Below are 14375 nucleotides of genomic sequence, written 5' to 3'. Positions count from 1 at the left end.
CAGTAAATAAGTCAGAAATACCAGTATCAGTGGCCTAGTAAGCTCCTCCTCCGGATAACGGGTACTGCTTTAGTTTGGGAGGATCTAACTCAGGCTTGAGGAGTACATTTCCAAAAGGGTCATCTTTCCGAATTCTCATGTCCATACTGTCCATAAAAGCCAGAGGTGGTGCAACAAAGTCCTAGTGATGTGTTGGCGTGTTATTTTGTTTGTTTTTGACAATTCCATATTTTTTTCCTCAGAATTGAGTGATTCCATAATTTATTCCCTGTGCTTGTTCTAAAAATCTAACTGTTACTGGCTACCACAAATATTTTTCTTGATTTCTTTTAGTTGTTTTTTAAAGCCAGAAAGTTGCCATATGAAATGCCTTTTTCATGGCTGTGATCTGCTTTTTTTCTACACAATTTAAACAACTCAAGGAACATCCTCAGGGACTGGTGATTCCATAATTTTTGCCTGGAGTTGTACAGTTCAAGAGAGGGAAGGAAGCAGCAAGGGGAGGAATCAAGAAATTCAGGATTTCACAGAAAGAAAACAAAAATTGTTAATAAAATATATTATAAAATTTCGTAATGTCACAAATGCTGCCAGAAACTCAAAAGTTGTTCAAAAACTTTATTCACTCTAACTGTAAAAAAAAATAAAAAATCTTGTGGCCTAAACTTAAGGCTTGTTTTCTCCCAAGAAAGCCTTCACCCAAGGTTTCTGGGCTTGGTAGGTTCTGAATGATTAGTTCATAGATGAACATTCTTGAAAAGAATAACAAGGCCACAAGTGAGTCAGTAATATACGAATTAGCAGTATACATATATACCAATGTATTAGCCATCGATTATTAGTAATGATTACTTTCCTTTACCAGATTGTATGTGTTTAGTACATAAAACATTCCCAAATTACTGTCACTGTATGTCAAGACAAATAATTTGTCACATTCTGAACATAAATTTGTCTTCTCCCTTGTGTGTATTCTTTGATGTTTACGAAGACGAGCTCTCACATGAAAATATTTCTCACATTAACATACATATGGCTTTTTCTCGTGTGAGTTTTTTGATGGCTAATAAGATTTACTTTTTGTGAAAAACACTTTCCACATTCTGAACATATATATGGCTTTTCACCTGTGTGAGTCCTTTGATGCGTCGTAAGATGTGATTTCTGGTTAAAGCATTTCCCACATTCTGAACACGAATATGGCTTCTCTCCTCTGTGAATTCTCTGATGAGCATCAAGACTTGATTTAACACTAAAACATTTCCCACATTCTGAACATACATATGGCTTTTCTCCTGTTTGATTTCCTTGATTCATAATAAGATTTGTCTTTTGTTCAAAGCTTTTCTCCCCATTGTGAATTCTCTGATGTATATTAAGATCTCTTTTAATACGAAAACATTTCCCACATTCTGAACATGAATATGGCTTCTCCCCTGTGTGAAGTCTCTGATGTGTAACAAGACTTGATTTAACACTAAAAGAGCTCCCACATTCTGAACATGAATATGGCTTCTCTCCAGTGTGAAGTCTTTGATGTAGAACAAGATCAGATTTACCACGAAAACATTTTCCACATTCTGAACAAGAGTATGGCTTTTCCCCTGTGTGAAGTCTCTGATGTGTTAGAAGGCTTGATTTAACACTGAAACATTTCCCACATTCTGAACATGAATAAGTTTTTGCCCCTGTGTGAATTCTCGTATGTTTAACAAGATGTGATTTTTGGTTAAAACATTTTCCACATTCTGAACAAGAATATGGTTTCTCTCCTGTGTGAATTCTTTGATGTGTAACAAGACTTGATTTAACACTAAAACATGTTCCACATTCTGAGCATGAAAATGTTTTCTCCCCTGTATGAATTCTCATATGTGTAACTAGATGTGGTTTATGGTTAAAACATTTCCCACACTCTGAACAAGAATATGGCTTCTCCCCTGTATGAAGTCTCTGATGTGTAACAAGACTTGTTTTACCACTAAAACATTTTCCACATTCTGGACATATATATGGCTTTTCCCCTGTGTGAAGTCTCCGATGTTGAACAAGATCTGATTTACCACTAAAACATTTCCCACATTCTGAACATGAATATGGCTTCTCTCCTGTGTGAAGTCTCTGATGTGTGACAAGACTTGATTTAACACTAAAACATTTCCCACATTCTGAACATGAATATGTCTTTGCCCCTGTATGAATTCTTATATGTCTAACAAGATGTGATTTCTGATTAAAGCATTTCCCACATTCTGAACATGAATATGGCTTCTCCCCTGTGTGTATTCTTTGATGTTTCACTAGATGTGCTTTATATTTAAAACATTTCCCACATTCTGAGCATGAACATTGTTTCTCTACTGTGTGAATTCTCTGATGTTTAACACTCCTTCTGAGGCTTTTATTTTTCTTCACAATTTTTGATGGATCAGATGATAGATCTTTGCTGTGAAGGGCTGAGGGTATATCTGGGATAATGACATGTTCTTCATTTTTATGTTCTGTGATACCAACATCATCTGCTTTATAATCTGACGATATGAGATGTTCTTCTGAGCTCCTGGAACAGTCATCTGCCAAGAAGAAAAAAATATTTCTTCAGTTTATCTGAACATCTTTTGTATCTCTAGTTAATGAGTTTTGCTTGTTTCCCTGGTTATCTGATTTCTTGCTGATTTAGCATTACCCATGAACTCCTAACCCTGGCTTGGACCCTGTTATTCTTCTTCTGTTATACTCTTGCTCTCTCCTGGATTTGATCTGGATTGTATGTCTTACATTGTTTGGCTGGTCTGGTCTCTAGTTTGCATGTGCATCTCTTTTCAAGTTTAATCTGGGTCTCGATCTGCCAAGTACATCTCTACTAACCATAACAGTAATTTGTTACAGAAAGTTGGAATAAAGCCCAAGAAGAACTTTTTGGCAAGCCTAGGACCCTTTAAGCTATTGAATGCAATAGCAACTAAATGGCTCCTGTGATATCGGCATGAGAAAGGGGGCAGAATAATGCCAGAGGGAGTTTCCTTCCTCAAAATAATCCCTTAGAAGCAGCAGTTACATCTGAGAAGTTAAATATCCATGATTAGTTATCTCTGATCACACTGCCAGTAGATTTACGCATGAGCTTTGGTGCCTGTCATGTTTTTAAATGGGCACCAAACACAACATCCGACATAAATGTCGAGATGTGACAAAGGACTGGGATGTAGAAAAACTGGATGGAACTGGAGGAAACCCATAACAGTGAATTCATTCTTTTCATACAGATAATGAGAGGCCGTGTGTATTTAGTCATGTCTATTACCTGCTGATGTGAGGGGCTGCTGATCCTCCATCATCACCTCCTTGTACACATCTTTGTGTCCTTCTAAATACTCCCACTCCTCCATGGAGAAATAGACAGTGACATCCTGACACCTTATAGGAACCTGACAACACAATGATACAGTCATCACCTGATCCCTTCATAGCGCTCCTGTATAATGTCCCAGCATTCCCAGCAGTGTCACCTCTCCAGTCAGCAGCTCAATGATCTTGTTGGTGAGTTCTAGGATCTTCTGTCCATTGATCTCCTCCTGTATCAGGGAGTGAGGTGGAGGCCCCGGGATTGGGCTCAGGGTTCTCCCCCATCCATCAGATACAGGAGTCTGACAGCGCCCACTAGAGGTCTTCTTCACTACTGTGTAATCCTGTTTATGGAGAGATATGTTAATAAATATCACTACATACATTTGCAGAGTCCCTCACCTATCCAGTAATATCTAGAAATTGTCAAACTACTTCAGCAGAAGCCAGTGTAGTCTTGAGTATTCCACATTTTTAGATTTTTTTTTACAATCATTTCACCTGTGTGTCAGTAAACAGTAATATGCGCTAGTCATCCGCCTGCTCTGCATCTTTAACTCTCACCTGGCCAAACACCTTGCCGTGCAGTCACTACCATACCACTTAGTTGATTCATTGCATTTCGCCAACTGATTGCATTAAATAAACCTTGATGGAGGATACTTAGTCGCTATTATTTCTGTAGGAGAGCTGATCCTACTTTATATCATCATGAGTGGGAGAACGTGGGCCTTTCCTTTGATATATCAGTCTGGGAAAGCTGCATGCCACTGTCAAAAAGAGGCGCAGCAAGGAAAATACATGGCTTCCACAGCTCATTGTGTCAGTTTTTTGAACAGCAGCAACCACATTCCAGAAACACAGAAAGGTCCGTTGCTATTTCCACCCTTATTGACCAGGCCCAGTTCCAACACCATGCAGGGCCCATCCAACTCCTCTGGATCCTCCTCCCTGAAGCTTTTCCTGCAATCATCTTCAAAGGAGCAAGTTGTTGTTTCCACTCCTCTTCCCCCCTTGTTTCATGGATGTAAGGTGAAGCAATGACATACGGTTTTACAATTAATGAGCCTGGATCAGAAAAGCTCTACAGTGGCGGAGTTGCTTCAAAGTATCCCGCTGGATGGCTCCTTGCCAGCTCCAACTTGATATCATGGGAAGTGTGTCAGCTTCTGAAGCCCTTTGAAGAAGCCACCAAATTTGTCACTGGGGACAACTGCAGCATCAGCAATGTGATTCCTCTAGTCTATATTTTACAGGAAACACATTCATGCACCACGATGAAAAAGGAGGAACAGTTTCATCTCCTAGTGTGTTATTAGCATAAAGAAGAGTGATGAGTACTGGATGGCTTACTTTACATCTGCTCCCATCAAGTGACAATTTCTGGTGGGTTTTTATTTTTTTTTGAAAGCCCAACACATCATTTTTCATGTGGCCACAAATTTGTCTCCCACATAACAACAAGCCTGTAAACATACAAGTCATCAAAATGGGCAAATTTTTCTAAAGAATAACATTGCTTTTTGCAATATAACTGGCATGTGTGTCTAAAAACCAGACATGCTTGCACATTCCAGGGAGCGCTCTCTATTGGTTTGCAACACTGAGGCAGCAAACTGTCTTCCTAATTACATCATGGAAGGCAGATTTGCATATTCTTCCCATAGTTCCTTGCAAAGTGGAGTGCTAAAGGCTTAACAAGTCTCCACACACGTATATGGTGGTCTCTCCCTAAGGAGTGACAATATCCCCTTAACCCTGTCTAAGCCTCTCACCTCTACCAGGTTATAGTCCTCTCTACATCGGGCTGAAGAGATCCAAGTAGATCGAAACAGCTGTCCTCGATTGAGAGACTATACCTGGTAATAATCCCAGCGTCATTGCAAAACAAAGGCCTCTTGGAAGGTCGGGCATGAGGCTAAAGGGAGCAGCCATTATTGGGTTATTTCACTGGAATCCTGTCTTAAGACAGGTTTGCACATTCCAGTGAGCGCCCTCTATTGGTTTGCAATACTGAGGCAGCAACTGTCTTCCTAATTACATCATGGAAGGCAGATTTGCATATTCTTCCCATAAAAACCAGACAAGCACCTTTCCCCAATAAATGAGTCATTTTTGGAGTATTTTAAATGTTAAAATGCATAAAAGCAGGTGTCAGCACAGTGTATAGTGAAGGCAGAGTTTGTATCCTCTGCTTACTATGTTTTTCCATAGACATACAGGTCACTTTCACATAACCTTGGCTATGTTTGCCTTACACAGCTAGAAATATATAGATAGGTAGTGTTATTCACTATGTAAGCCAATTTAAGTTGTGATTCATACAGAGCTTTTTTAATCCGAAACCGAAAAGAAACGAATTTTTACAGGTTCGTCCATCTCTACTCAGATCCATCTGTTATTACTATAGATAAGAATGATGTAATGTGACATCATCAGAATCTCTCACCTCTCCAGTAAGCTGGTGCAGGATCTCTAAGGTGAGATTTACTATACTTTCTGCCATCTTGTCACTGTTTCTCTCCATCTTTGATGGGTCATTCAGAAATATTGTGTTATATAGCCACTGGTTATACAGCCACAGAGAAGATCCTGTATTGTAGGAGCCTAAATTTCTGAAAATATAATTTTCTTCCTTACAGTCCTGTGGTAGAAGAGGACTGGGACATCTCTCCGGTGATGTTCTCTTACTGGATGGAACTGGAGGAAACACATACAGGGACTGAATTCATTCTTTCCATACAGATAATGAGAGGCCGTGTGTATTTAGTCATGTCTATTACCTGCTGATGTGAGGGGCGGCTGATCCTCCATCATCACCTCCTTGTACACATCTTTGTGTCCTTCTAAATACTCCCACTCCTCCATGGAGAAATAGACAGTGACATCCTGACACCTTATAGGAACCTGACAACACAATGATACAGTCATCACCAGATCCCTTCATAGCGCTCCTGTATAATGTCCCAGCATTCCCAGCAGTGTCACCTCTCCAGTCAGCAGCTCAATCATCTTGTTGGTGAGTTCTAGGATCTTCTGTCCATTGATCTCCTCATGTATCAGGGAGTGAGGTGGAGGCCCTGGGATTGGGCTCAGGGTTCTCCCCCATCCTTCAGATACAGGAGCCTGACAGCGCCCACTAGAGGTCTTCTTCACTACTGTGTAATCCTGTTTATGGAGAGACACATTAATAAATATCACTCCATCCATTCCCAGAGTCCCTCACCTCTCCAGTCATATCATCTGTTATTACTATAGATAAGACTGATGTAATGTGACATCATCAGAATCTCTCACCTCTCCAGTAAGCTGGTGCAGGATCTCTAGGGTGACAGTTAATATATTTTCTGCCATTTTATCTCTGTCTCTCACCATCTTGTTCGGTCAGTTAAGAAAATGATCTCATATGTCCCCACAGAAGATCCTGTATTATAAGAAATTGAATGTAAAAAGAACATAATAGCTATAATAAGATAACAGGAGGAAACATGTGAGGAGATGATAAAGTAATAAAGTGTTGATCTCGTGTTCTCCCTTTACATAAATTCAGATCTTAGGAAAGTTGGGCAGTTATAAGTGGAGTGCAGCCTCACAAGAAGAAATCCACTCCGGGTGAACAACTCCTCAGTGTATCATAATAAAGATATGATTATCTATCTTCAGTGGATTTCCTTATGTATTAACACTAAGAGGCAGTGCTCCACATACAACTACCCAACTTTCCTAGGATCTGAATTTCAACACTGCTTTGTTGAGAGAACATTTGATGAGTGACTTGTCGTGATAGATTCATGATTTCATCCACACAATACAGAGAGAAGACAGGATATCAACATCACAATAACTGGTTTTCACAGACAATATCGGTGAATATTCACATACACACATATACCTCCACTTGTAGACTAAATATATACAGTGGCATAAGTACTGCCATAGAAGCTTCTACAGGGCCCACAGCAAGTAACGGGCCCTATTTACTAACCGACCGCCTGCTCACAGCCATTTCTGCTCCCCCTCTGCCCTCCAGGATGCCCCGTGCATTTCATATCACGTTGCTTTGGTTCCCTGGAGGTAAGAAGGGGAAGCGGAGGCGGCTTGAGCACAAGCAGGGATCGCAAAGTAATGCCGTGTGCCCGCAGCAAGATACTTGTTGGACAAACCATACATTGAAGTCTCTTCAGATTTCAAGGTATAATGTTTGGAGGCCCAGGGGAGGTGAGCAAACATAAAAACCAGTGTTACTCACCTGTTCTGGGCTCCAGCACAACTCCAGGCTGTCTTCAAGACTCTATAGTGACGTCACAGGCGTCATGTTGGTCATGTCTTTGTTGGTGTCGCGACACATAATGACCCTGCCGTAACCTACGTCATTGAAGTGGGATGAAAACAGCAGGGAGTTGTGATGGAGCCCAGGAAAGGTGAGTATTACTGGTTTTTATGTTTGTCACCTCCCCCATGGGCCTGCAATCATTATATGCCATGGTCTGAAGAGACACCTAAGTATAACAACAATTCAAGGGTGTGTACTCACAAAATTTCGAGTTCCGACGAAAGTAACATTTTTGCAATATTTGCAACAAACACTGTAGGGGTCACTATGGGAAATTATACTGTGTGTAGGGGCCACTATGGGACATTATACTGTGTGAAGGGGCCAGTAAGGGACATTATACTGTGTGCAGGGGCCACTATAGAACATTATACTGTGTGCAGGGGCCACCATGGGACATAATACTGTGTGCAGGGGCCACCATGGGACATAACACTGTGTGCAGGGGCCACTATGAGACATTATACTGTGTGAAGGGGCCACTGTGGGACATTATACTGTGGAGGGGCCACTATGGGGCATAATACTGTGTGCAGGGGCCACTATAGAACATTATACTGTGTGCAGGGGCCACCATGGGACATAATACTGTGTGCAGGGGCCACCATGGGACATAACACTGTGTGCAGGGGCCACTATGAGACATTATACTGTGTGAAGGGGCCACTGTGGGACATTATACTGTGGAGGGGCCACTATGGGGCATAATACTGTGTGCAGGGGCCACTATGGGGGATAATACTGTGTGCAGGGGCCACTACGGGGGCATAATACTGTGTGCAGGGGCCACTATGGGACATTATACTGTGTGCAGGGGCCACTATGGGACATTATACTGTGTGCAGGGGCCACTATGGGGGATAATACTGTGTGCAGGGGCCACTATGGGGCATAATACCGTGTGCAGGGGCCACTATGGGGGATAACAAAGGATTATGTAGATAATCTTGTTTCCCTTAGTCCTAACAGCGGCACAATGTGGGGTATTTCGTGCCCCTGTGTGCTGGTAGGACAGGCGGAATTTTAATTAGCCATGTATTAATTTCACATGGCTTGTTCCCTTTAAGAGGGCACAGATACCTCCCCCCTGTGCGTAAATAACAAGTAATAATACATACATTCCAAAATAAACAACAATAGGGGGGGAATCCTTGTGCCGCTGTTAGGACTAAGGGAAACAAGATTATCTACATAATCCTTTGTTCCCTGTCGTCCCTACCAGCGGCACAATGTGGGGAAATAGCAAGTAATCCCCACAAGGGTGGGAGATTAAACACAAGCAGAATGTAATACAGTACGCCCGAAGGCAGTAGCTTCTGAGCCATACCGATCAAGTCGGTAGTGCTTCACAAAGGTCAATTCTGAAGACCAGGATGCTGCTGCACAAATCTGGTCCAAGGTGAGAGCCTTGACCTCTGCCCAAGAGGTCGATACTGCCCGCGTCGAATGGGCCCTTAGGACGGTCGGCGGAGGTAAGTTCTGACTCACAAACGCCAACTTGATTGCTTCCTTCACCCAGCGAGAGATGGTGACCTTAGAAGCCTTGCGGCCTTTATGGCCCCCTACATAATTTATTAACAAGTTCTCAGATCTCCTGAAAGCGCGTGTGCGCTGAAGGTAAATCTGCAGGTTCCGGACTAAATCTAGGGTATGCCACTTCTCCTCCTCAGGGGAAGTGGGCACGGGAAAAAAGGTTGGCAAGCAAATGAGCTGACTCACATTCGCCCTAGAAGAAACTTTCGGCCTGAATCCTGGCAGAAATCTCAACTGAACACGGTCTTCAAAGAAGGCAATGTAAGGAGCTTCCGATGAGAGTGCTTGAAGCTCCCCTACTCTTTTTGCCGAGGTGATAGCGAGGAGAAAAGATACCTTATAGGTCAGCCACTTTAGATCCACCTCCTCCAGAGGTTCGAATGGAGCAACACAAAGTGCCGTTAGGACCTTGCTGAGGTCCCATTGGTGGACAGGAGCAGAAACTGCTGGTCTCAGCCTAGTTGCCCCTTTGATAAAGGTGCTCACTAAAGGATCCTGAGACAACCGCCTCCCCAGATAGGCGGACAAAGCGGCTACATGTACCTTCAGGGTAGAAGCTGCAAGCCCTCTGTCTAGGCCGTCCTGCAGGAAATCCAGGATCGCCCTCACAGGGGGATCGGAGGAGTCCACTTCGTGTTCCGTGCACCAGGCCTGGAAAATATTACCGATCCTACGGTAATTCTTATTGGTCGAGGTGGCTCTGGCGCTGGCTAAAGTCCTTAGGACGCCTTGAGACAGTCCTCTATTCCTTAATAGGGACTGGTCAACCTCCAGGCTGTCAGATTGAATCTCCTCAGATCGTGGTGTCTCAGCTCTCCTTGTGTCACCAGATCTGGGAGGGGGGGAAACCAGCTAGGGATTAGACTAGCAGGCAATGAGGGATGCAACCTGCCCCCTTTTTTACAGCCCCATATCCGGAAGGGGCGTGGCCTTAGTCAAAAGCTCCGTTCCTTTGCCCTTCATAACACTCCTAGCCCTTCAAGTCACGCTCCCCCTTTGAGCCAACTACATTGGCACGTACCTTAATCTCCTGAGGACCTCCAGTGTCCAACGCTGCTGTTCGCGTGGTCCCGGAGCGGCGAATGCCGAAAACCGGAAGTTGCCGGTGTTACACTTCTAAACGACCGGCCGGAACCCTCCTACACAGAGGAAAGGTTCCGCGAAAACCGGAAGTTCCCCTCATGGAGCCGCGCGAACACGCCGGCTGGCTGCGCGCGGCTCCGAAGCCCAGCAGGACTGGATGCCGGGGAACAGGAGGTAGGATTGCGTGAGGGAGGTGGGCAAAATAGGTAACTTTAATCTTACCTATTCTCTTTGCAGGACCGACAGAAGTCCAAAGGGGCAGAGTGCATCATTGAAGACACCTGAACAGGTCTGAGCAGGTAAGTACCTGAAACTTCTTCTTACTCTTTCTCTTTAGGAGGACACAGAGTCCTCCCCACCTGTCCGATCCTTTACACAGGACAGAAAAAAACGCACAGGGGGGAGGTATCTGTGCCCTCTTAAAGGGAACAAGCCATGTGAAATTAATACATGGCTAATTAAAATTCCGCCTGTCCTACCAGCACACAGGGGCACGAAATACCCCACATTGTGCCGCTGGTAGGGACGACAGGGAATACTGTGTGCAGGGGCCACTACGGGGGCATAATACTGTGTGCAGGGGCCACTATGGGACATTATACTGTGTGAAGGGGCCACTATGGGGCTTAATACTGTGCACAGGGGCCACTATGGGACATAATACTGTGTGAAGGGGCCACTGTGGGACATTATACTGTGGAGGGGTCACTTTGGGACATTATACTGTGTGCAGGGGCCACTATGGGGCTTAATACTGTGCGCAGGGGCCACTATGGGACATTATACTGTGTACAGGGGCCACTATGGGACATTATACTGTCTGAAGGCCACTTTGGGACATTATAGCATGTGTAAATGGGGCATTATACTGTGTGGGGGCCAGGAAAGGGGAACTATGCTCTATGGGACCCAGTCTCTCCTAGTTACACCCCTGTATAATATATATATATATATATATATATATATATATATATATATATATATATATACACACACACACACCTCCACCTGTACACTATATATACACACTGATAACTCCACTTACAGAGCTGGACACTATGTATCTACTTGCTCTTGGGCTACAGGACCTGTGATGATGTCATAGTCATGTGATTAGTCACATGTGGGAGGAGTCAAATGATTGTCGTTGCATGTGATGAGGTGTTACCGGGTTACGTGCTCGGTGTATACAGGACTGTGCTGTGGTGGATGAGCTGAAGTGTACGTGTCAGGGTCAGGATGTAGTTACAGTGCGGATAATATGGGAAAGGAAAATGCAAATAATAGGGTTGAGCGATCGGGTTCAGAAAAGATTGGATCCCGATCGGCGATCGAGCAAATTTCACAATTGCGATCAGCTGGAAAATGATCGGAAATCGGATTTTGAACTCTCAAGATCGGCTCAACCCTAAAAGTGACTCTTCCCATAGAGAAGCATTGACTAGGGTTGAGCGATCGGGATCGGAAAAAATCGGATCCTGTTCAACGATTGAGCAAATTTCACGATCGGGATCAGCTGGAAAATGATCGGAAATCGGATTTTTAAATCGACCCTGAAATCTCAAGATCGGCTCAACCCTAGCAACTAACTTCTTAATTAAAAACAACGACTCTGCTGTACCTGCCCATGTAGGATTATGTAGTAAAGTGCACGACATGCTACTGGTAAAATGTAGAAAATAAAAACCAGCATATCAGACTATGCCAAACGAATTCCAATTTCCCAGTGGTATAATACAGGCATCGCAGCATATACATATATATTTTTCAATCCTCTTGATAATGGCTGATAACAGAGAACAACAATGAGTATTGCGATCCTCTGATAATAGTTACGTCAGTGAGGCTAAGAATGAAGGACCTGCTGGCTAATACACGTCATGTGATGTGAGATGGAGGAAGGTCCTTGTTGTTGAAGACAGTGGGGCTCCTTTTGGTTCTGTGAATATCTTGAGAATAGTAGGTTCTCGGGAATTGAAATCTGGTCTAAAACCTTTGGGAAGTGCCTGATCTATCTATGTGCTAAATTTGGTGACGATTGCACCTTTTATTTGGCCGTGTATAATGAACAGACAACAGAAACAATTTTTTATATATTGAGATCAACATGAAGTCAGCAGGGGGATGTTGCCTCTTCGGTCTTTTGGACAGAGTGGAAACTTTTCACAGTGACAGGCATGGATCTAGGTGGACTTGCCCTCTAGCTTGTCTGCAGATGTCATCAGCAATTTCTGGAAAAGATCCTACCATCTGGGTTAAAAGGACTTGGCAAGATGTCATCTGACCACCATCCAATCACCAGCATGTAGACTGTGTTACAAAGACATGGTGTTCAGGTGAGGAAGGCAAGACTGGATTATGCAAATCACTTAGTATTTGACGTAACTGCCCAACATAATAAGTTCAATGTGCTGAAGACAACTGAGAATCTTGAAGAAAATATGATCAAGTCTTGGGGGCTGAAGAGTAGTGCTCTAATACAAGGGGCCAAATATTGTTACCTTAGTAGACTATGGAGACATTTTAATGCCTGTCTTGGACAGTCACAGGATGGTAAGGATGTCCCACCAGACAGCAAGGTTCAGACAATACAAACAGACATGAAGCCTAACTAAAAAAAAAACTCTGTTTTTACTGGCTGCTTGCGCCTTAGTCTTAGGCTGAGTTCACATGGGGTATTTTGGTCAGGATTTTGAGGCGGAATCGACCTCAAAATCCTGACCAAAAAAACGGCTCCCATTGAAATCAATGGGGGATGGTCAGATCTTTTTTTCAGGAGCGGTTTGTTCTGGCTCCCGGAAAAAAGAAGGGATATGTTCATTCTTTAGTTGGATTCGCCTCGCAGCATCCGCCTGAAGACACTCCCTCCTCCCAACTAGGTCCATTCATTTGGGTCTAATCTGGAGCGGAGTGCCGCAACTGGAGGCCAGTGCACTGCATTGGCCTCAAGTCGAAGCTTCTCGTTTTTTGGTCCAGAAACTGACGCGACCTCCGCCTCAAATTCCGGACCAAAAAGCCCTGTGTGAACCTGTCCTTAGTGTCATATATAAGATGAGATCCTTCTCTTTCATACAATACCAGAGTCAGGGAATAATCGTACACATCAGGGAGAGTGTTTGCCTACATAGGCAGTACGGAGATTTACAAGTCATTCCTGCTCCACTAGGGACTCTGGGTAAAAAAATATGCAAAACTATTCTCCAGGATGTAATTAGGAGAACAGTGCACTCTGTACGCCACCCTCTAGAGGGCAGCATCCTTAACATCATGCATGACTCAGTTAATAAGTCTAATTAATCATGATGTGGATTTAATTGCCAAATTAGTATTTCTGTCCCAAAAGGAACAGATTCCCAGCTATGGACAGCGCTGTTTTGGCCTATTGGGTCTCCTCAGCATAGTACAGGGATACTGATTTGGCAGAGTGAGAGACTATAGACCAGGGTCAGGGGATAATCGTACACATCAGGGAGAGTGTTTGCCTACATAGGCAGTACGGAGACTTACAAGTCATTCCTGCTCCGCTAGGGATTCTGGGTAAAAAATATGCAAATCTATTCTCCAGGATGTAATTAGGAGAACAGTGCACTCTGTACGCCGCCGCCGTCCTAATTATATCCTGGAGAATAGATTTGCATATTTTTTACCCAGAATGGTCACCTCCTGAGGAAGCCAGTCTTTGGTGAAACGCGTAGGGGTGGTCCTTCTACATGTCAGTAACATGTGGGTGCTTAGCTGACCACTTTCAAACTCTGCAATATGACTTCAGGTAATTGAATCGACCATTGTATTGACTATGACTATATACGGATTGTTTGGCTCTGTATAGGTTGCTGGGGCAATACCTGGGTTGTGATATACTAATATTATTATGTGATTGACAGGTATTTCCCATAGCATTATTTTTTGAGTGCTTTTCATACCTTATGTGCATTTGCCTTTTGGCACATCTCTCATTGTTATTTGTGTGGTACTGATGGTGTACTAATTTTTTAGATATATTCTCCTTTTATGTGAGAGATGTGCGGTAATTGTTGTTGCATATGTAAAAGCCCCTTATCATTACTATCATAGAGTCCGG

At 43.4% G+C, this 14375-nt stretch overlaps 1 pseudogene; it reads right to left on the bottom strand.

Annotated features, from left to right (window-relative positions):
- Nucleotides 1-764: 764 nt before the first annotated feature.
- LOC142209934 (uncharacterized) overlaps nt 765-14375 on the bottom strand; it is a 28606-nt pseudogene continuing 14995 nt past the window's right edge.

The sequence above is a fragment of the Leptodactylus fuscus genome, chromosome 6, assembly GCF_031893055.1.
Source record: "Leptodactylus fuscus isolate aLepFus1 chromosome 6, aLepFus1.hap2, whole genome shotgun sequence".
Taxonomy (NCBI): domain Eukaryota; kingdom Metazoa; phylum Chordata; class Amphibia; order Anura; family Leptodactylidae; genus Leptodactylus; species Leptodactylus fuscus.
This window is presented reverse-complemented; position numbering and strand designations above follow the sequence as displayed.